The sequence below is a fragment of the Corvus moneduloides genome, chromosome 10 (assembly GCF_009650955.1).
Source record: "Corvus moneduloides isolate bCorMon1 chromosome 10, bCorMon1.pri, whole genome shotgun sequence".
Lineage (NCBI taxonomy): Eukaryota > Metazoa > Chordata > Aves > Passeriformes > Corvidae > Corvus > Corvus moneduloides.
The window spans coordinates 22865163-22887491 of NC_045485.1; the positions used below are offsets into that span (position 1 = coordinate 22865163).

Below are 22329 nucleotides of genomic sequence, written 5' to 3' on the forward strand. Positions count from 1 at the left end.
ATTTCAAAATTCAGAAAACCCCTGTGCTGTTTTCTGGCAACTGGGATGGAAAGTCTCCCATCCTCTTCAGAGGATCAATTCACTCTCCCTCTTTTCCTTCCTGTGAATAATAAAGTTCCTCTTGGTAGGAAATGGATCAAATCCTAAATAAATAAATAAGAGCATCTGGTATTTATTTATCCCAGTCCTTGGAAATTTTATGCTAATTGCAGTTCTGTTACTAAGGCTCTGGAAAATGTAGTTGGGGTTATATTATTTTACTGGAATTCACAGATAGAAATGCTTTCTTTCCCAGTGTTCCTCCCCCCTGTTTAGTATCTGAAGTTGGTACTCTCACAGTATATGAAGTTAGTAAACTGAATAACAGTATAGCTGACCCGTTCCTACTATTATGCTCAATTATTTGCAATTTATCATTACAAAATTCAATATATCATCTTCTCTGGCACCTCTTCTTTCTAGCTTCATTCTCCCTACTTTCAGTCCCCTCATCGTTCCCATCCTCCTCTTCCTACTATGCAGGTGACCTGAACAGCCCCTTCCTCCACAGAGAAAATATATCTGAAAACTTCCCCCAAACCACAGTCAAGGGACTTGTTCACATTGATAAAACTACAACATTTCATTTTGGAAATATACTTTGAGGTAAACACATACTTAAAAACCTAGAAAGGCTTCAAATAATTTCTTTCTTCTTCCTGACTTTGCAAAAAGTTCTGCAGCCCACAAGACTCAGGCACAAGTATTGCTATTTCCTAGAAAGTTGCAGAAATCAACCTCACATCTGGTATCACAACAACCTGGTCTTTTCCATAACTAAAATTGGTCTCTTGTGAAACTTTAATCCTATTTATGTAAAGCTATAGTCTTAACTGGATATACAGCAGATTTCTGGCAATTACACCTCCCCCCCACGTGGACCTCCACAGACAGATGTTGAACCTAAAGCTTGGACCAACAATACATGGAGCCCAGGAGAAATCTTTCCAGCTGTCAGCAGTAGCAAACTCTTACCCTTATGCACTGAGAAGCTTTGATATGAGTGAGACAGTCTTCCAACTTGTTACATGAGAAAATGCATGCCCTATGCAAGCCTGCAGTTTTAATCTGGTTTTCTATCTCAGCAAGATGTACACAACCAGGCTTTGTGAGCACTTCTACACATTTCTTAATCAGTTGGTAATTCACTCCAAATTCTCTGAGGAACGTGCAAATTTGCAGACAGCAATTGAGAGAACAGGTATGAGGAGCTCTTCAAGACTGAATGCTTCAGTCAACTTCTCTTAAATGAAAAAAAAAAAAAAAGAACAACTGCAACACGTTACTGGGCATGCGAAAGAGAGAAAGCACTCATCAGTGTTTTAACTGGGGAAGGGTTTGACTCTAGTAGACATGAATCTCTGGGAAAGCAGCTTTCATCAGTTCTGGCATTTCTAAACCAACATGAACACCACGTGGAATGGTCACGACTTCAGTGTACTTTACTGAGCTCATCCTGCTGACTGTGATGGGACTGTGGGAGCACAGAAGTAACAGAATCTGGCCACATATCCCACGTAGTTTCTCTGCACCTCCTGCCCTTGCAGGTGGAACACTCACCACAGCGTGGATCACACAGCCAGCAGGATACCCAGACTGAAGGGGTCTGACTGGGCAGGTGCCCCAGGGTGTCCCACTGCTCCGTAGAGTGGAGGGCTTATCACATGGAAGTCTTTGGCTGAGGCCAGGCTGGTGGTCCAGCATCTCCACAACCATTAAATGAGCATTTGACATCCCATACCACTCATGGAACTCGTAAAACCACTACCAAAAGTAGGTAAACACTGTTATGCACACTTCTGTTTCTTTCAGTGAAACTTATTTCTGCCAGGTTTCAAACGCTTTTTTTCTTTACGCATTCATTCTTTTTTCTCAAGAACATCTGCAACTTTTTTAGAAGTTTTATACCCATCTGGAGGCTACAGCCTGGAACAGAGCAACAAAGGCCACAAGTCCACTACTTACACTGACTACTGTACCACTACCAATCTCAGATTACTCCCATTTCTGGTGCTCTCCATCAGAAATAATCAGGATATTGGTAGCTCCTCACAACTGAAAAGCACTATGAGATTTCAAGTAAAAATTGAAGTGGGATCAAACTGTGCCATTAGTAACTGCATGGACTTGGGTACAATAAATGGATCTCTTCGGAAGACCCCAGTTTTTCATCGCAAAATTACAGCCTCTCATCCTATGGATTAAAGTACAAGAGTTCTGTAAATACTGTTTATCATCTAAAAAAAAAAAAACCCAAGGCTAATTTAACAGCAAGAACTAAATAGGAAGTGTATGGCACCTCTACCAGAAATTATGGTTGTAGATTTAATTTGCCATACGCCTTGATCAGCAACAGGCTCCAACCAGTCACGAATCACTGTTGACCCATGAACTCGAGCATTTGCTTACAACTCACTGTTGCTTAAGGAATTATCATTATTACAGTGTATGGGGACAAGCATGCTCAAATAGAAAAGCAAACAGGAAGATAAACAAAGAACTTATTCAAGCAATGACCTGTCATTTCAAGAACTAGATTATGCTCAAATGCACACACGATACAAACAATAATGAACACTAACAAGGGATGCAGACAACCCGTCTAGTGAGTCACCAATTCAGTTCTCTAAATGTTCCTGATGCTCAGAGGAAAGACATTTTAAAAGCTCAAATGCAAGTCTGCTCTCATTGAGTGGCTGTTCCTTGGCAATGAGGGAATGACAGGGGCTGTACCAATGACACAACAGGAAACACTCCTTGACCCTTTCCAGCTTATGGAGATAAACAGCAAACTTTCTAACCCTGACAAATTAACTTTAAATAAGAAACACTGGTATCAAAGTTACCATCTAAATTGACCAATTGCACGGTCAGAAACTCTTATTGAAAACATCTTTATGTATAGATTCATGAAGGCTATGAAAATTTTTGCTTGAATAAGGAGAGTAAGATTGAACTCAGCAGCTCTGAACTATTTCATGGTAATAAAACACTCAATTCAGAGGGGGTCAGAGAAAGCACTAAAATCTACATACATTTCATGAAATAACTTCTCAGATTTGGTTCCATTAACTTTACTCAAATGCCTACTCAGCAGCCTCAAGAAGTTCAATCTTACCAGACTGAACAAAATAAAACCATGGCAACAATTTCTGACAGACTCAGCATGTCTATTATAATGGTATTATGTTCAGCAACTATTGACCCAAACATGTGGTGAACTGAACCAGCACCTGTTCAACCTCTGATTAATGCTTTTGCACAGTGAAGGATTTATGGGCAGCGTTAAATGGGTCTCTAACAGAACACACAGCGAGCTATGCATGTGATATACGTAATTACAGATGTTTTTGCATCACCAGTTGCAGACCATGTTAAAGACAGTGGAAAGAGAACTCAGGCAAATAAAAACCCTGTGGCTTAAAAATTCTGTTAAAACAGCCAAACTTGAGTCCTTTCCTCATAGCACATTTCCCTTCATAAGTAGATCACCCTTATTTCATTCCAGCTTTTTCAGTACAGCTTGACTGTAAATAATGGCTGAAAAAAGATGTGTGCATGAAAGCAGAAGAAAGTGGAAATAAAGCAACAGGAAAGGATGACACGAAAGAGGAGCTGTCCTCACAGCACTGTAGGAACACTGTTCTACTCTGCTGAAGGATTGAACTCCTCAGCTCCTGCCTGAGAAGGTTTAAAAAGCTGATGATAGAATCATCAAGATTACAAAAAATAAAACCAAACTAACTTCATTTGCTTGTCTTTTAATCAAAACATGTAATCAGAAGGCCTAAGTGATGATTACCTCCTGCTTTCAGCCTAAGTGACTGAAGCAGCCTGTTCAGTGGGGTTTCACTCTTTCCAGTGCTAGGGAAGGTGTCCCTTCCCCACACAGGTATGCTCTCACACCACGCTCACTTCCCAGTCACCTGATCTGATTCCAAAGGAGAGGACAGCAGTCATCCACAGCTGAGGCACTCCGTGGGAGTTCAGTAAACATGGGACCCATATCAAGAAAGCCACTTTTCAGTAATGGCACCTTTATTAGCACGAATATGTTCACAACTGTTAATGCAATTAATTATCGGGACCAGGAGATAACCAGCAAAAGACTAAAAATTGCCTTTGCTGGAACACAATTCATTGAGATGATTTATGGACTTCTTTATTGTTAGCGTCACAAGAGCTTTTTCAAAACAAGAGAAATCATTAAATCCCATAAAACACGGGCTATCGCTGCTGTTAGCTGGTAATTGATATCCTTGCTCGTGCCATTTATATCCCTAAATGGAGCTGATAAAACAAAAATTAGTAAAGCGTGCTGACGGAGAGCAGCCTGCAGCATCCCGGAGGGAAGCAGGGGATCCTTCCCTCCTTCCCAGCAGGAATCGCTCCCCCACTGCATCCCACAACCCTGGGGAGCCCCGATATGGCCAAAAACCAGGCTCAGCCCTGGGGAACTGCTGGTGAGGGGGAGGGAACAGGGAGGGGAGTTCATTTGCTTTTAGAGGGAGAACCTGATTATTATATACCACCCCCCGCCCGCCCCGGTTCTCCCTCGGGGAATTTTAACTACTTCTCTCTCCTTTTTAAAGGCAAATCTTTAAAAAAAAAAGCTTTTGTATTGCAATTTTCTATGGCTTTGGTGGGTTTTTTTTCAGGAATCCTGCTGGGTAGAGAAAGTGCAAGGTAAGAAATAATTTTAAACAGAGGATTGTTGGTTTTAAGCAGTCACCGAATAACAGCCAAAACATGTGCACAGTCAAGAAACTCTCAAATCCTGAGCAGCCAGGGAGAAGAAATGTATATTTTAGTGATGGAAAACAGGCAGACGTATTAGAAATGACTCAGAAGAACGGGAGAACAGCACTGAAAATGCAAATAAATCAGCTCAGATTCTATGGAATGAAAAAAATAAAGAAAAGCTGCTGATAACCCTGAGCAAATGCTGCTGCCTCAAAGACAGAAATAGCTCCCTTACCTTATTCCTAATCCTTGTTTGCACCTGCTCTGCAATCATAAATACTTCGAGGTGCTTAACATGGAGCTAAATTGATGGCTGAATTTAAGAATTTCTTCGTTCACCTCATTTACAGTTAAAAGGAGATTTTTTAGGATCGTCCTCCTCAGCATCCATTAGCTTCCCAAAAAATTCGCATTTTCTTGTTAAAAAAAAAAAAAAAAAAGGCAAAAAAAATACAGTATATCTATGTACAATCGGGCACTGTAATAGATCCAAAAAACCGGGAGCGGGGGAATCTGAGAGGTGTCACTACAAACTTGGCAAGCAAAACGTATCCTCAGCAGGAAGGAGAGAGAGAGAGAGAGGAGAAAAAACCCTGCAAATCAAAATTCCCAGGGAGATTTTGAAGGGAAAAAAAAAAAAAAAAAAAAAAAAACAAACAACCACACAACAAAAAACCAAAACACAACAACAAAAACCAAAACGCAGGGAGGAAAGACGCGTGAGGAGAGCACAAATGGGATGGCGGGATGTCTCCCAGCCAGCCAGCCATCCATCTATCCATCCATCCGTCAGCCGAGCAGCAGCCGCCCCCCGCGCCGCCGCTGCGGTGGAGCCGCGCTCCGCTCCCCGCGGCACCTGCGCGCTCACACCGCGCCCGTGCGCGCCCCCGCGGGGTCCGGGGGATGCGCCGAGATGCTCGACCCCGCCGTGGCGGCCGCGCAAAGTTTGCTCCGCTCTGCCCGCGTTAAGGTGCGGGGGTTCGCGGTCAGTGCCCCGCGCTGCGGGGCGGGTCCGCTTCTGCTCCCACCTCTCCTCCCTCCCCGGGCCCCCGCGGGTCCCAAGGCAGGCCAGGCGCAGGCTGGGTTAGGAAAGGTCAGGGAGACGCTGCTGTCTCTGGGCTTTCACCCCTGAGGGCAAGCATTCCCCAGGAACCTGTTCCCAACAGGGCTGCACCTCCCATGCCCACACCCCTCACCCCAACCTGTCCCAAGGGCACCCAAAAGGCTATAGGTGCGGGCACATCATCTCCCAGCTCTCACTTCCCCCTCTCTCTTTTTTGCCTCCTGACCTGGTACAGATTTCATCTGAAACTTTCCAAGAGCTTTAATTATTCTATTAATGTGCACCCATAAATACTCCAGAGCAGCATTTCATTAGGCAAACAGCAATATACAGTCCAGGGATGTAAACAGAGGCACCGGGGCTAGAGAGGGAGCAAGTTACACACTGAAAGCATAGCAAGAGCTAAACCCGAATTGGTCAGTCTTGTTTTTCAGGGCTTTTCTAGGGAAGTTATTCTATGATTTTTTAATTTTTTTTTTTTTTTTTTTTTTTTTTTAATTTAAAAACAAGTTCCCTGGGAACAACTTGTGTCAGTAGATCACTGGGTTACTAGAGCAAGTGCCAATTTACAGCACCATTACAAGTCTCTCCTGCGAGTCCTTTACAAGCCTGCAGTCAGGCTAGGGAGGGAAAACAACATTAAAAGTTCACAAGCATCTTAACTACTAGTGGTTTATAGCCATTTCATTTGCATTTTTCAGCAAATGAAAAGCAAGTGTTTGGAGGTTTTTTCTCCTTGACAAGTTGGCAATCACAAAATGGTGCCCTGAGTGATGGAGACAAAATATCGGTCCATCCAACTAGGGCAGGAAAAGACCAAGGGAAACAGACCTCCTGGCTCACTTGGGTGATCACAAATGGGATTTATAACTTGCTTTATCCCTCACAGGGTACGTGGAAGAAGTTATCAGGGATGTGCAAGAAGACAGATTCAAGATAAGTCTTAAGTGAGGAGGCAGAGGTGAGGAGAGGGGGAGGCAAGAGGTGCAAGTGAGGTCTTCCTAGGCAAAGTGGAAGGGTAGGAAGAAACAAAGGCAAAGGGTAAACTCTTTAGGGCTTCCTCAACTGGAAAATATGTCCTTGTGAAGGACTATATCACACACTATTTTCCAGTGAGGCAATCAAAATCACTGCCCAGCAATTGCGTATGGTTGAATTTTGAGGGCTGAAGGTGAAGGGCATTAAGCTCTCTTAACACCTTTTCCTCCAACAAAAGAAGAAAAAAGCCTCTAAAAATCAAGGATTAATTTAAGGCTGAATCCAGGAAAGATTCTTCCCAATTCTTGTATGAGACACACATGTTTACAAGTAAAAGCCAAATACCACTCCTGAGAAATTGGTGCAAGTGGAAGCACAGTTTTATTCCTTAATGGCCATGTTGGATGCAGAGCCATCTGGAAAGCCTGTAGAGATTCCAAAGGCAGCACCTGTTTGTCAAACATGATGCAGTTTTGAAGTCCTCAGGTAGTGTGACTAACAGGGTTCCAACCCAGAATGCTCTTCCCAAAGTCCAGTGCATGAAAATATTTGGTTTGTTTCTGGTTTTGAATTAAACAAGACCTTGATTTATCCTCTGGAGCAACATTTGTGACTTTGGAATATGCATTCTCATCTTGAGCTGCTGTTGAATGGCTATGACAGCAAGGGCAGATGCTCCCATCTGCTGTGTGGGCACTGGGTGGAGCAGAACAAGCCCCAAAAATGGATTGGCAGATGCAGCACCTCTATTGCACCTCTGAGGGTCTCTTGGAAAGGCAGCCCCCTCCCCACATGTGCACCACAAACATAGGTGGGCACTTTTCTCCACACGCTCAGGTGGAGCCACGGATGTTGTGAGGAGAGAGGAGCTACAGAGAGAAAGGCCAGAGCTGGGAGCAGCTGTTCCATACAGCATGGTACCTTCTGCAGCATGGGATTTTCAGCTGGGAATCTGTGCAGTTGTTTTAGCTTGGGAAAATGGGCCATCAGCCCTTCAGTCCCAACACTGGCAGCAGGAGAGGGCCTGCACTGGGGCAGACACAAAGGGAACAGGAAGGCAGGTGCAGGGGAGAGCTCTGTGTGTCGGGAAGGTAAGTCAGACATTTCTGAAGTGATCGTTAATTTGGCATTCCCATCTTGAGAAGCAGATTTAACCTTCTGGCCAATAAATTATCCACATAATCCCCACCATCGCAATGCCTGAATTCCTTTAGAGCTTTAAACTGGGCATCCAGATGGATCAGGTTCACAAAGTCTCCGTGTAAGGCTGGCGGCTTCAGGCTCGCTCAGGTTCTGCTACGGGTGGAAATTCGAATGTAACACGGCCTCACATATCAGTTCTACCTTTCAGAATGAGGGTGATTTGTCAGGATTAGCCTCAGGGGTATTTCTAATACCTTCCCTTTACTTGCAGTGATTAAACAGGATTGAAAACATATTCCAGTCTCTTCTAACTCCTACGTCTTTTGCTGGGGATTTATATGGAAGGGAAGATGCTGTAAGGCAGCAAGTACCTAATATATCTCCCAAGGACAACATAAAGTCACTTTATTAATACAAGTTTACCCTTCCCCAGCTTGTAATAGTAGTTCTTTGTTACCACATGGATCTTGCCACATTAACACTCAACCAGAACCACCCCACCAAAATTTATGAAGAATAATGGAAAATAATTCTATGGTTTACTGACCAAAAGTAAAAAGAGAAGACTTCCATGCTTAATGCAATCATCTCTGCTTCTGTGAGACAGAAGAAATGAAGGTGCCCTAAACATGACAAACAGAAAATGATATGTACAAAAATAGGGGAAGAGAACTGCATAATAAAGCTGTCTTTTGTGACTGTCCAAGGGAGACTGAAAAGGCTGAAAATGAATTGCAGAAAGGATGACTTTGAAAAGAAATTGTCAGCTTGCTTAGCTCCCAAATTCACATCCTCATCCACAACCTTTAGACAGAAAGCAAAATGCAGATGGCCCAGGAGTTTTGAGGCAGAGGATAAGACCTTTATGCTTTCTTTTTGGATTAATTTCTTACTCACTACATTACTGTAGCTTGAAGTTTCATCACAGCAGGAGTTACATCAATAAGAGATATATAATTATGCATATCAAATATCAATAAGCTATTGGCAAATACATTAAAGGGAGTGCAACTTCATACTTTGTGAAAATGGTTTGATTTTCAAGGGTGCTGGGCAGCTGAAGGCCTCCTGACAGTAAATTATGGAAAAGTGAGGGACAACTTATCTCAGAAACAATGCCCAACTGTTTCTTGAAGTGCTTAAACTTCAGCTTTCATTTTCCCTTTTCTTCTTTTGACTATAAACATTTATTTCCCCTTTTTTGAATAATGCATACTAATCTCTAAAACAAATCTTATCATGATTCTGGTAGAAGCAGATGTGATTCCCAAGACATTCTACGTTTTTTTCCCTTGAATGGAATCAAAAATCCATCTAGAGTATTAGAATGGATGAAATATTGAGGTGTTAAAATTTCAAGAAATTTATATATTACTAGTGCAGAAAATTTAAAATATTATTTGAATCATTTTAATCAATTCTGAGATTATTTTTAATATCAAAGCAGATATTGTCAAGAGTTAAATTAACCTCTTGAGCAACCCTACAGAGAACTTCAAATAGCCATTGAAATATTGTTCTACAAATATAATGGAATAATTTGGACATACTATAAAAAGTATGTATACTATAAAAAATATTCCTATATTTAGTGACCACTGTTTTAACGGTGTGAGAACATTTTCTTCCTTCTGTAGGTATGAAGAGGCCTACAGAATACTAGGAAAATAATAAATGGAAGCATTAAAATAAAGAAATTGCAAATAGTCTAGTGCTGAGATCCTGGTGCTTCCTGAGCTGATTTGTCTTTTTCACCTTAATTCACTGATCTAGCAACTGGTCTTATTTCCCATAGAAGTATTAGGGTTCAAAGTGGACACATTCACATATGAGATATAACACTTTAGACTCATGCAACCCATAATCTTATTAAACAACACTGTTGTCCTTAGGTCAACTGTGTCACAAAGTTAAATTTCCTTATGATATTTTAGGTACAGTAAGAAAAAAAAAGTAAAAGGCTTCTCGTGGGCCTGATTTGCCTCCTATGTAATCAGGACTCTGCAGTCTCACTCTACAGGTTTCAGGCATCGAATCCCAATATCCAGAAACAAACCTCACAGATTTAATATTTTGCCAGCAAGGCAAATAGACACTCCAGGGGATTTTTAAAAGCTGATAGTTTTGACCCAGTTTCCATCATGATTGCAGGCACCTCTGTACCCAGACACAGTTTCCTGAGTAGTCCCAGTCAGCACTAATCATTAACAATCAAAACATCAAAACAAGACCTTAGGGTTTTACTGTTATATTTTAATACATCTAGATTCAGTGAAACAGTTAAATATGTTCTCATCTGACAAATCTCTATGAGCACAGCTTGACACCATGGATGTTCAAGCAGGGGGCGTGGGCCTGTGAGGTATTGGTGATTTCCCCATCTGGTTCTCATAAAGGACTCGAGTTTGTTAATAAACAAACTTGAATCAAGGCCAAATTTGATCTCACTCAGAATAGATTTTCTTTTGTATCATGATTTTTAAATCACATATCTTAAAACTCAAATTGGCCAGTAGTTAAACTTTTTCCCCATCTTCATTAATGATGAAAGAGTTCAGCTGCCCATCAGTGACTATAACGTGAAATAAAGGTGTTCCAAAACCATATGAGAACTCATGGATAGAAGACTTTGGTTTCCGTCTGCACTTCTTGTCACACATCCAAACTCTATGTAGAATTAAACACATGGGTAAATCACGGACATGTAAGTAAATCTCAATCAGTTATTACCCCAAATACAGTTTTGGTGTAACTTCTAGGAAGGTTGTTTTTGAGGACCCTAAGTTATATCTAATTGTGATTACTGAAATATCTTAATACTCTCCTGGAACAAAGCAGTGCTATTACTTAAAATAGAAAAAAAAAAAAAACAATGAAGGTGACCCTAAAAATTCAATCACCATGATAGGAAAGGGATGAAGCCACAGTAATTATGCAACCAGTTTCAAAGACCACCAGTAGGGCCTGTGTGTAGCACAGAACAGAGCACGCCAAACCAAAGCATGAAATAGCTACCAGAGTTGAAAATTTTATACAACATTCTTTGGTCTTTTCCCACTTTCTCAAACATTTTTGGTTGTCAAAAGTCTGATTTCCATATCTGAGACTACGAGGTCTACCGGATGTAAAGGAGTCATGATTATCCTTAAAGTGCATCTGACATCACTATTAATGCTTTAAACTTGCTACCAGTGCATTTTTGCAGTTTCATCCTTTTAGCAGAACTGACACATATAAAAGCTTTGAAAACTCCAAGTATTAATCTCCAAAAGCATATGTGTAGTGATTACTTAACCAATAGGATGTTTTTTTCAGTTCCTCTACAAGTTGGCTCAGCAACAGTACAATATTAATAATGCTTGAGCTTATACTTTTACAACCTGTTCTCCATTTCTCCCATCTGTCGATAGACTAAAATTACGTTTACAGAATCACTCATTTTCTAACCTTTTCTTAATTCGTCCAAGACAGCTCATAGCCATTTTTTTTCCCCCTACAGTGACTACAAAACCCCAAAGCTTGAGGCTCAGCTCAGTTTTCAGAGCTATTGATATGATTGTGAAGTAGCTCCATCGATTTGAAAAGCGTTATTTTGGTTTCATCCTGTAATGAATGAGAGAAATATTTTCCTCTCATTCTATTCCAATTAAATAAATACCTTTAGTTTAGTCCCTTATCTTTCTCACCAAACTACAGCTTGAGGCAACTCTGGGGTCTGTTAGAACATTAATAGGTATACGTACATAACAACTGGCAGTATTTGATGGGGAAAAGCACAACCAGTGGAGACCTGCATTGCAAATCTGAATCCTCTGGGTTTCCCAAATGGGAGAACAAGAAATAATTACAGTGCTGGGTACTATCCACTAATTTTGCATAATCAGCCATTTTCAATCAGTTTCAGTGCCATATTGCCCTCCCAGACACAAGAGTCTCCGAGGCCCCAGACACAAAGCTTTGCACAGAAATCAGTCTAAGGTTACTGTTTTACACCTTGATATATTTGGGTAGTCAGAATCAGAGGACTGGAGAAGTCCATCCTCCTCGAGACCCTGGACCCTGCATGCAGCAGGGGGACATTTTCGTATAAGAATTAAATCTTCACAAACAGCTCTTGGAGTTACAACTTAGGCCACTGCTTTCACTCCCATTCAATAGACTTTCCAGCATAAACAGTGGTTTAAAATCTGTTCAAGGACCTCAAGATTTGGCCCCAAATCAATGTGTACACAGCTGACTTAATTTATGACTATGGTTTTATGCCAGATTTAGTGTCAACAGCCTAACGGTGCAGTGGATTTCGTTTATAGGATTTATTATTTTTTATCTAATGAACAATTTCACAAGGCAATTTAGATGATTGCAAGTGTGAAATGTTTGCAATGAGGACCAGATCTTGCCAGCCTTGCTTGCCTGTAGTGCCACTTACATCTAAAGTAATTGAAAACAATTGTACATGGAAAACACCACAACAAACAAGTTCAAAAACAGTCTCCATGAGCAATGGAAGCAGAGTGGGTATTTCAGTCAGTCCTGAGCCATGTGTTGCCTCCATACAGGCAAGTGGAGCTGAACTGACTGGATAGATGGATTTACAGGAACAAGAATGGCACATTGATGTGAGGATCACACCTTTGGGTAAGAGCTGCCAACGTGTTAATTTGGCCTTGACAGATTGTCCCTGTGACAAACTCCTCACTGATCACAGTAGGAACAAAATGAGGTCAAAGTTAGACATCCTAAAATCTCACCGTGTCCCTTCAAAAAATTTGAAAATTAAAGCAAGAGAACATCTCTTTAGTTAGGTACCATAATGAACCAAACAGTGGATTATTTACCAAAAAGATCATCTGCTGAGTAATGTTTTTTGGGTTTTTTTTTTTTAATATTTGATAGTAGGATGCTGCTTTCTCCTTCTGATCTTGGAATTATACTACAAAGCTGCCCATTTATAATTAATTACATTTTTGAGATATTTTTTGCTTAGGTGGCTGGAATCTTCCCAGCACCAGTGCCCAAAAACAATTACCAGCATCCTGTTCAGTTTTCTTCCAACTCTCCTTCACCCTCCACCCAGCAGTAATTGTATTTCTTCTCTGTGTTTCAGAAAACAGAGATTGTTTGCCATAAAATTAACTTGATGTGATTCAAAAGGAAATGCAAAGCATTTTATAAGGAGTCAGAGGGAGCAAGCTGCAACTGTGAGCAGAAGACAGGGAAGACTTGTGCTTTCAGCCAGGGGAAGCTTCATCACAAATTAAGTTTTGTTTTCTTTACTTGCTGCAGCACAATGACAGCTTTGACAGACATATGGGTTGTTTAGAATCATAAAGGCTTTTTAATTTAAAGTGCTTCAGGAATATATCTAGCTGCAGTATATGACGTAGGCAATTTTTATTTAGCTGTATTCTGCTAAATGTAGTTTTTAATTGAAACACCTTTCAGCCCAGACATAGGAAAATCTGTTTCACTCTCCTGCACTGCTGAGCTGCTCTTGCAGCAGGGTCCTACCTAGGCCATGCATTCAAACACCACACGTATTATTCTCATTTCTTTTTATGGGAACTGGAAGGTACTTGAAGCTGTCACATCCCTGAGCAGACAACCAAAACCACAAGGTCTTTATGTCACTCGAGCTTTCTTTCAAAAAGAAAGAATGGATAAGGCCACTCTGAGCTGTTGGTTTTCAGGTTTTGTCTTGTTGCAAGGGTGTGGTTTCAGGTCAGTTATGATGCTGTAAGGTTGTCCTTTAAAATGTCATATTTTTTCACCATGGAGCTAGTGATTGCCCTTGTTACCCACATTACATCTTTCGCTTAGTTTAAAAATGTATTGTTTTGGCTCTTTGCTTTTTTTAAATGTCAGCTCTGTATGCTTTGAGACAGGACCTGATTTCAATTACATGGTATAAGACCCAGAATAAAGCCATTTGCTTAAGTAGAATCCTACTGCATGACACAAACGTGGCTGAGATGAGGCTGTGCCTGATTGTGGGGTTCTTCAAACCAAATGGTGCTTTCTGGCTCCTGCATTAGTCCCTGCCAGTTAAGATGTTGCAGCTCCAAACTATTAGTTCAGGATGCCAAAACCACCTCATGCTGCAAATAAGAGATGGAAAATACGAGGCCTGTAAAGAGCTAAGAGCTGCTAACTAAACCAGAACAGAGCTTGGGTTTTCTTTGCCCAAGCCTTACTGCTTCTACCAGTAGGATACAACACACTCAAATGAAGCAATTCCCAAAGACAACCAAATGTCCAGAGAAAATCTCAAGGTAGAAAGGAGTCTGTGTTTCCCACAGACTTGGGCACTGGTTTCTCCTGTTCTGAGACGTTCAGTCTTACAGACTAAGCACTGGCCCACCTTCTACCAATCCTTCATATCCACCTCTCATCATCAACCCTGTGACTGCACCCTTGCAGCCACAGTTTAATTACAGCTGTAGTAAATAATGAGCCCAACCTTCCTAACTAACAATTCCTTATTACCATGTTGAGTGGCAGGTCTTGTAAGATATCCTGGCACTGTTAGTGCTCAAAGAGTTTTTACACCCTCACCATTAACAGCTTTGATTTAAGAGCCCACACAGTACATCCTCTAAAGGGTCAACCAGAAGTTTCTCCTCAAGCTATTGTGTTCTCTGGAAAAAATCCCTTTGAGAGCTGATGCTACCTGGTATAGGGTGAAGGAACACCTGCCTTATACAGACGTCAGCATCAAAGACCTACTTTATTGTCAGTGAATGAACACTACATTAGGAAGGAGGAACAAAAATACTGAAAAGGCTCATCTAGAAGAACACTGGATCCAGCAGAGACAGGACAGATTAAAAAGGAACTGTGAGAATGAAACAAAAGTTACATTCTGACTTTTTTCTGAAATTTTAAAAATATCTTCTGCATGAACAAGTCTCCTAGGTATCAGCTTCAGATGTAACTTAAAGAAAATTCTCATGTCATTTGTGGTTGATGTAATGTAAGAATCCTTTCTTACAGTCTTTCAGTGAGATACAGGGGAGAAAACTGGACTCCCACTCACAGGCAGATTTTTTTTTTCCCTCTTTGCACACTTGTCAAAGACTGTGTCTTTTCCTCTTCAAATAGCAGGAGCCTATTCACAGAAATTCTGTGAGCAGAGCCTCCATTTCTCCTTCAGTGGAACACAGGCAATGTCAGGAGTGTTTCAAAAGATTTATTAATAAAAGTAGTTATAAACAGTAAGTTTGGATAAACACAGTAAAATCACGGATATTAATTCTGTAAGATTGGCGGGGGGGAGGGGGGTCACACATCAGTAGATATTTTCTCAGCACTTGATTATTTTATTTTCTCCCCTATTAACAAAACTACATAGGTTGGCCTTGTAATTCTGGGTTTTAATTGAGCCTGCATTCAAAGGCAAAAGACCAGATGATCCTGGCAAGCTTCTGCAGTGCCTCTGAGCTCATTTGTTCCCAGAATTGTGCTGCAGATTATTTTATTTTTCTTAAATTTATAATAAAATACCCAACAAGTACTTCTGCCAGGACATGGTTCACATTTTTCTCCTTAAGAAACCTTTATATACATCTGAGCTCTGCTAACTCAGAAAGATAGCCTGCTGTTTTCACTCAGCCAAAAATTGCCGAACGTCAGAGATACAGCAGGAAGAACATTTTGCTGCTTCTGTCACTCCCAACAAAATCGCTAACATTTTGTTTTATTTAATGGCTTCACTTTTCATAAGATGATTCAAACCCCTATAGGGGACCTACATTAGTCTGCTGACATTTTTCTGCTGGTGTAATTATTATGTCCTTCTACAGTCTGCTTTTCATCTGCGCAGAATTTCTCCCTGGCACAGAAGAGTTTAGTTAAAGACTTCAAAGTAGAGATCTAGAGAAGCCAGAATAGCTCCTCACCATAAGGCAATGTGGAGGGCAACTTATTTGGTATAACAGTGCATGTGCTGGGATGCCTGGCAGCAAATAGCAGATGGACACAATGCAACTGAGAAGAAAGAATATTCCTACACTAAAAAAAAATATTGGGGGTGGCAAAAGAGGCATGTTTATCTCTCCTTTACACTCCACCAGGCAAAACATGTTGCGTGTTTCAGACACTTAGACTATAGCAGGAATGGGGATTTCTGACACAGTACATACTGCAATATAAATCTGTATAAATACAGATATAGATCTCTCAATTAATCATAAATCATAACAGTTTGGTTACTCCGTGCAAAGGCCAAATGGTTTTGTAAGCAAAACAAAGAAGTCTTTTTAAGAAAGAAATAGACTCCACTGGGGTCTAGGAGTCTAATATAATTCTAATATATAGATATACTGCTAAATGCTTAGAGTCTGAGCTTTGATGTTTTTAAGGACAATCACATCTCGACTCAGCTGTATGTCTAAGCCGAGGTTACAGCTGGCCCCTCAAACATGTCTTGTTGCTAAGCAGGTGCAGATTTGAAATCAGAATAGAGCACTTGGGATATAAAGAAAGCAAATCCACCTCCTCAGATTTAAAGACAATATTGCCTTGGTAACAGGTAACACATGTGAAGTACGTGGTTAATTACAGCTTCCAGTTATAACAGCGACAAAACAGAAATGAAAATGAGAAGCACTGTAGCAAAATATAGACAGCCCTTAATAGTCAGGTAGCTTAAAACACTCTCATATACACCATGAAGCAATTGAAGAGAAAACTGTGCAGGTCAGGTGGAAACAATGAACAGAAGTCTGGAAAACTTAGTTGACTAGAGTGATCTCAATAGGACAAGAAAGGATTCAGAGAGCTCGTGCCCTGCTCACTGGTGAGTGAGGAGTAAGGGGATGAGAAGATGAAGTTATCTGAAGGTATTTTAAAGGAAGAGTGCAACTGCATCCACGGTTTTGAAATTCTCCACTGCCATTATGTACAAAGCTTACACAAAGCTGAAGTGGACACAGATACTGGTGCTGAACACCTTTCGTCCTTCTTTCCTCACCAAGTGACTCTGACCTCGCTTGCCCCTCTTAGAAAAAGCATGAGATGTGAGCACATTATGGAGCTGGGAGAACTGAAACAGAGCCCTTTTAGCACAATAAGCAACCACTTTGACAGCAAGAAATGGAATACAAAAACAGTCACATAAACAGCAGTAAATGAAACAGACCCAGTTTACACAGTGGAAAACGCAGCTCACTAAAACTAGAGGTTGAAGAGAGGCCAGTGGGCAATCCATAGGTGTTAAAATCTGAATAATACTGCAATAAAAGCACTTCAAAATCTAAAAGCATATATAACCTAAAGAAAGGAGGAATATCTGTCTCTACTTGTCGCATTGATGGGTATTAGGTTCCCATTGTATTCGTAGCAGACAGATATCTGACTCTCAATTAATTAACAAATAAGTAACTTTTTTAAGCTTCATCTGATTAAACAGAAAGCTTTGAAATTATAGAAATATTTCCATTTATGACACACAATGTCTACCCCAAACCAGATGAGGTGGATTTATCTTTTTAAGAAGATTTTCATTACAGAAAATGGTGCACTTCCCTACTTAGGGATATTTGTGTTTGGATATTGTGTTGACACTTGGGACCACTGGCACAAAGCTATAGACTGAAAGGATTTGCTTGTATGTAAAGGACACACAACACCAGGAGCAGCACAGTCACTTAACACATGTCCACAACTGTTTTGTCACCCAGCTTGGGGGAAGACTACTAAAAAAGTCAAAGCAAAGCAGGCTCACAGTATCTAAAGCCAAGCTGCTTTTGTGCTGAAATATTCATTACATGCCTTAATTCCTGCAGATTTTCACTCAGTGCTTTTGTTACTCTCTAAAAGGGATGATGAATACTTGCCAGAGCCTCAGAAATCTGCCCAGGATTCATCGGTTTTTGCAGAGGTCTCTGGTAGCCTGTGGTAGAAGGCATGGCCCATAATTCTGGGGTTAAGCTAAAGTTGACCCAGTAGCCTACAGTTGAAAGAGAGGATCAATCTATCCAGTGACACATCTTTTTAAGACAGCCAGCAGGTTTTGGATGTTTTCAGAGACACAGGGATAAAATATCAGCCATATTCCTCTGAACTATTTATATAACTCTACACCAGAGCTTTTCAGTAGATGCAGAAATCTAGTTATTGATCACTTGTAATGCTTAATTCAATTCTGGGAGGAAATAGCCTACATTTCATGGATACATTTCATTAAAAGACTATTTACTCATTTTGCATTTTGTAAATGCTTTAGCAGAGAGATATCACTGCCAGCTCCCAGAACAGTATGATGAATTGGAAGATTTGCCACCAGTCTCCAATGAAATGTGAGGAAAATTATGTTAGTACACTGTGATCTCCTAAAGTAATTAATAGAATCACAGAAAAATAGGGAAAGAATAGACCGGGAAAGGTCATCGTGGGTATCTCCTTGCCTTAAGAAAGGCTCAAATAAAATTACATCGCATCAAATAAATATTTGTCTAAATAAAGCCCTCTAATGACACTTTATAGACCACCACAGAAAAACCAGCATCATTAGATAGTTTGCAGAAAATGTTTTTATTGTCTAGTCTGAATCTTTTTTGCTGCAGTTGATGCTCCTTGCAATCTGCCCTATTGCAGATTACAGAAAACATCTTAGACCCTTCTTTCCTACAAGATCCTTAAAGTTTTCGGAAACTATGTATTCCTCCATCAACTTTCCCTTCCTCCATCCTCTAAGCTCTGGTTTCTGTCACTCAGTCAGTCATTCTATATTTTGTTCATGAGGCTCTGATCACTCCTGCTGCTGGTGTGTATCCTGCTTTAAGTGCAGTACCCAAAACTCAACAGGAGGTATCGAGCCAAACTTTTACCAGGGCAATTCCTTGTACCTGTAAGAGTTAACCGTAAATCTTGCATATCAAAGCCTTGGCTTGCTCAGTTTGTGACCCAACATAACCCCTACCTCTGTCTTTGGAGACAAGCTGTCCCCATTTTGAAGGGAGTTTTTGCTAAGATCTGAGCGCATTAATAGAGCCGGTCTTGCACTCCATCAAGCACACCTCCAGCATTTCCCTGCCTGGCTCATGAGAATGCCATGAAAACAGGCTGGCCTCAGCAAAGCCCTGTCAATCTCTAACACCTACAGCTTCTTACCTGTCCACAAAAGAAACTGCTTGGTTATAAAAGAAAATCAGACTTATTCGATGTGATGTGCTCTCAGTAAACCCACACCAGCAGTTATGTATGTCTCTGTAATGTTAAGAGTTACTTCAGAGTATTTCAATTATTTCTTTCCCTTTTATTTTTGACAGTTGAGGCTGAGCTGCATCATTTCTGAAGACAGACACTGTGTTTGGTTTTTTGTCTGTTTTCTAGTCTAGTCATCCACCTTCTCCTAGCTTGTTAGACCTGATGACTAATGGCTCCACATCTCTACAGACCATTTTTATGCTGTCCTTGATAGAAGTTAATCAGCCCCATCCAATCCAAGAAGTTCTAATCTCTTTAATCTATTGAATTCTTTTTGCCTGTCCCCCTCCTTCCTTTTCCAAAGATTGCATCTGCCAAATGACGGAGTTCAAAGTAACACACTCTCTTTTTTCCTGACCTTTCCAAATAAGATTTATTTCTTTTCTATCAATATTGCAGCATATTTCATCAAGGATCTACTACAGCAAGTCAAATACCTGGTACATATTAAAAATTCTGTGGATAGATCTTGTGCAGGCAACTAAATCAGATATTCAGGCACTAACACAGGACGTGCTTGAGCAGGTGTGGAACGGAAAGAGAGAAGCTGAAAAGGTTTGGAAATTAAAGAAAAAAATGCATCCTTAACTACAGCCAAGAGGAAAACCTGCATGAAGTTACAGACACAACTGGGCACAGCAGAACTGGAGCCTTCATGGACACTGTAACATCCAGGTAAGGCCACACAGTTATTCGAACTTCTGATCTTGCTTCAATTTTCTGGGCAAGCCCTCTTCCAAATTGTGCACTGGATATTTTGGAAATAATTTATGATGAATCACTGCCTATTTAATAGTTTTAGTACAGAGATTGTTAGCAAAAATAAATTTGCTTTTAAGTTCTAGCCTTCATTCACAAAAGCAACAATAAATATTTTATTCATACACCTATGTTTATAAGCTCAGCCTGAAGATGATAATGCATAAGATCCTGACCTACACTTCATAGATTCCCACAGGATTAAGGCCCTGTTGTCACCACACACACCTTGTATATTTTATGACTTTTCCTATTTTAATAGTGTAGCTGTATAAAGTGCCTCAAGACTTTGTAGAAAAACACTATCAATATTCATGCTATTAAAAGCATTATGAGTTACTGTAAAATTTATTTACATTGCTATTATCTCTCTTTAAAAGTTTAAATGAATCACATTCCCAGGTTCAGAGTGAGTGGGGCATCAAATCTAGCAAGGTGTGATAGATCAGCAAGAAGGCTATGGCAGCCAAGACTGAGGAATTAATAAAATAGAACAGTGTGAGTTGGAAGGGACATTTAAAAGTCATCTAGTCCCATCCCCTGCAATGAGCAGGGACACGTTCCACTAGACCTGTTTGCTCCTAGCTCCATCCAGCCTGGCCCTGGACACTTCAAGGGATGCAGCACCCACAGCAGCTCTGCAAAACCTGTACCAGTGTTTCACCATTGCAAAAAATTCTGCCTTTTACCTAATCTGAAATGACCCTCCTGCAGTTTAAAGCCATTACTGTTGTCCTGTAGCAACACCCTCTTTTTCCCTCCTCTTTCCTTAAAGGGAGAGAATAGCAAGTGGCAGCTATTCAGAGAGAAATGCTCCTGGGTCTGTGCAGGGGTGCATTCATTACCTTTGTCTCTCTTGTAACCTCTATTCCAAAATATTATGGCATGTAAAGTATCGTAAAAATCTACTACCATCTACATGTTCTAGTTTTGCTACAGTTGGGCTTCTGAGGAAAAAAAAAAAAAATCAAGAGATTTTATGCTGAATATATTACTGTCATCAAGCTTGTGTATAATGGAAAACATCCCCCTCCACAAAACTCACCAGCATTACAGGAACCACCACTAACTTCCCCAGCAAATGACTCTGCACATTATAAGGTCCAAAAATCTTTGCTTTTTTTTCCTTTGGCCTTACAGAGAGGGAAACCTAGGTGAAAACTTTTTTCAGACTTTATATGGGTGGTGTCATAGGAGCTATGAGGAAGGAAGATTTTGTGAAGAAAATAAACTTGCAAGATTGGAGGTCGTGTCCTGACAAATGTGTGGGGAGGGGAACTGCCTACAGTTCATGAAACATTGGCACACGTATATCAAAGAGGAAGTTAATTCCATAAATACATTCTAAAGTCACTGCATCTGAACACTTAATTTACCTCTATGCTCAGCCACAATTTATTTATAATCTTTATAAATATGAGGCATTGGGGAAAACAGGTCAACATAAATTATTATTCAATCTATAACCACATCAAAAAGTAGATTAACATAGATTCTTAGCTTTAGATGTCTTTTACATTAGTTACCTCAGCAATTCGATGGCCATGTATTTGTGGGCTATCAACTCTTTTCCCTGATTTTTTTATTTTTAAAAAGAAATGGTAATTGACAAGAGCTTAACAGAGGAAAGCATCTCCTTTATAATTGAAGTACAAGCAAGGGGGATGAAGTCATTAAAGCCAGCTTCAATTTATTTGATATCTGGAATCAAAGAAATAAATCATAGCCTACAATACATGGCTCTTTCTGTTACAGTAGCAAAGCTGTACTTTTCCATTTGGAAAGGTAATTGTGATAAGGTTGCTTGCAAGATTTAAAGTCTGTTCTCTGCCAAAAGGCCCAATGTTCCTTCCACTGAAGTCAAAGGCAAAACTAAAAAAAAGCTGCCATTTTTCTATATAGTCTCATTATCCATGGCACCAGAGATGAAAGAAACAAGAAAAACACCCCACCTTTTCAATATTTGGTGTTATGACATATTTTAAAACACTAAACATTATCCAACCATTTTCAGTTGCTGAATTTGTAAGGCTCAATCTTTATTCTGTACATGAAATAATCTCACCTTAAAACCTGCATCAGAAGCAACTTCTACTGACACACTGTTCCCAAGGGCTTTTGTTCCAGAGGGAAAGCATATGCTGCTAACCACGAACCCAAACTGATTAATACACAGCCTCCCCTGATCTGAGCATACAACTATCGTTCCATGTTTCACAGCAACAGACAAAGTTGAAACCATGTCAGGAAGATGTTTTCATTATGTCAGTTCTTGCAGTAACATGTTTTTCTGGCCAGCAGAAGCCAAGGGAGATAACTTCTTTTCAGGGATACCAGACAAGCATGTGGAATTACCTCTTCATTGCTGAAGCCTTCTCTTTGAATGTGTTTGGCCA

At 40.4% G+C, this 22329-nt stretch overlaps 1 protein-coding gene across 2 annotated transcripts in view; it reads right to left on the bottom strand.

The window, feature by feature from the left end:
• NLGN1 (neuroligin 1) overlaps positions 1–22329 on the bottom strand; it is a 428085-nt gene that overhangs the window by 374122 nt on the left and 31634 nt on the right. Inside the window, exon 1 of one of the 2 annotated variants that reach the window (XM_032119734.1) lies at positions 5018–5547. The exons of the other annotated variant lie outside the window; for it this stretch is intronic. The gene's annotated coding sequence lies outside the window, so the exon portion shown is untranslated. Of the gene's footprint in view, positions 1–5017; positions 5548–22329 lie in introns of those variants that run through there. 2 annotated transcript variants of the gene reach the window in all.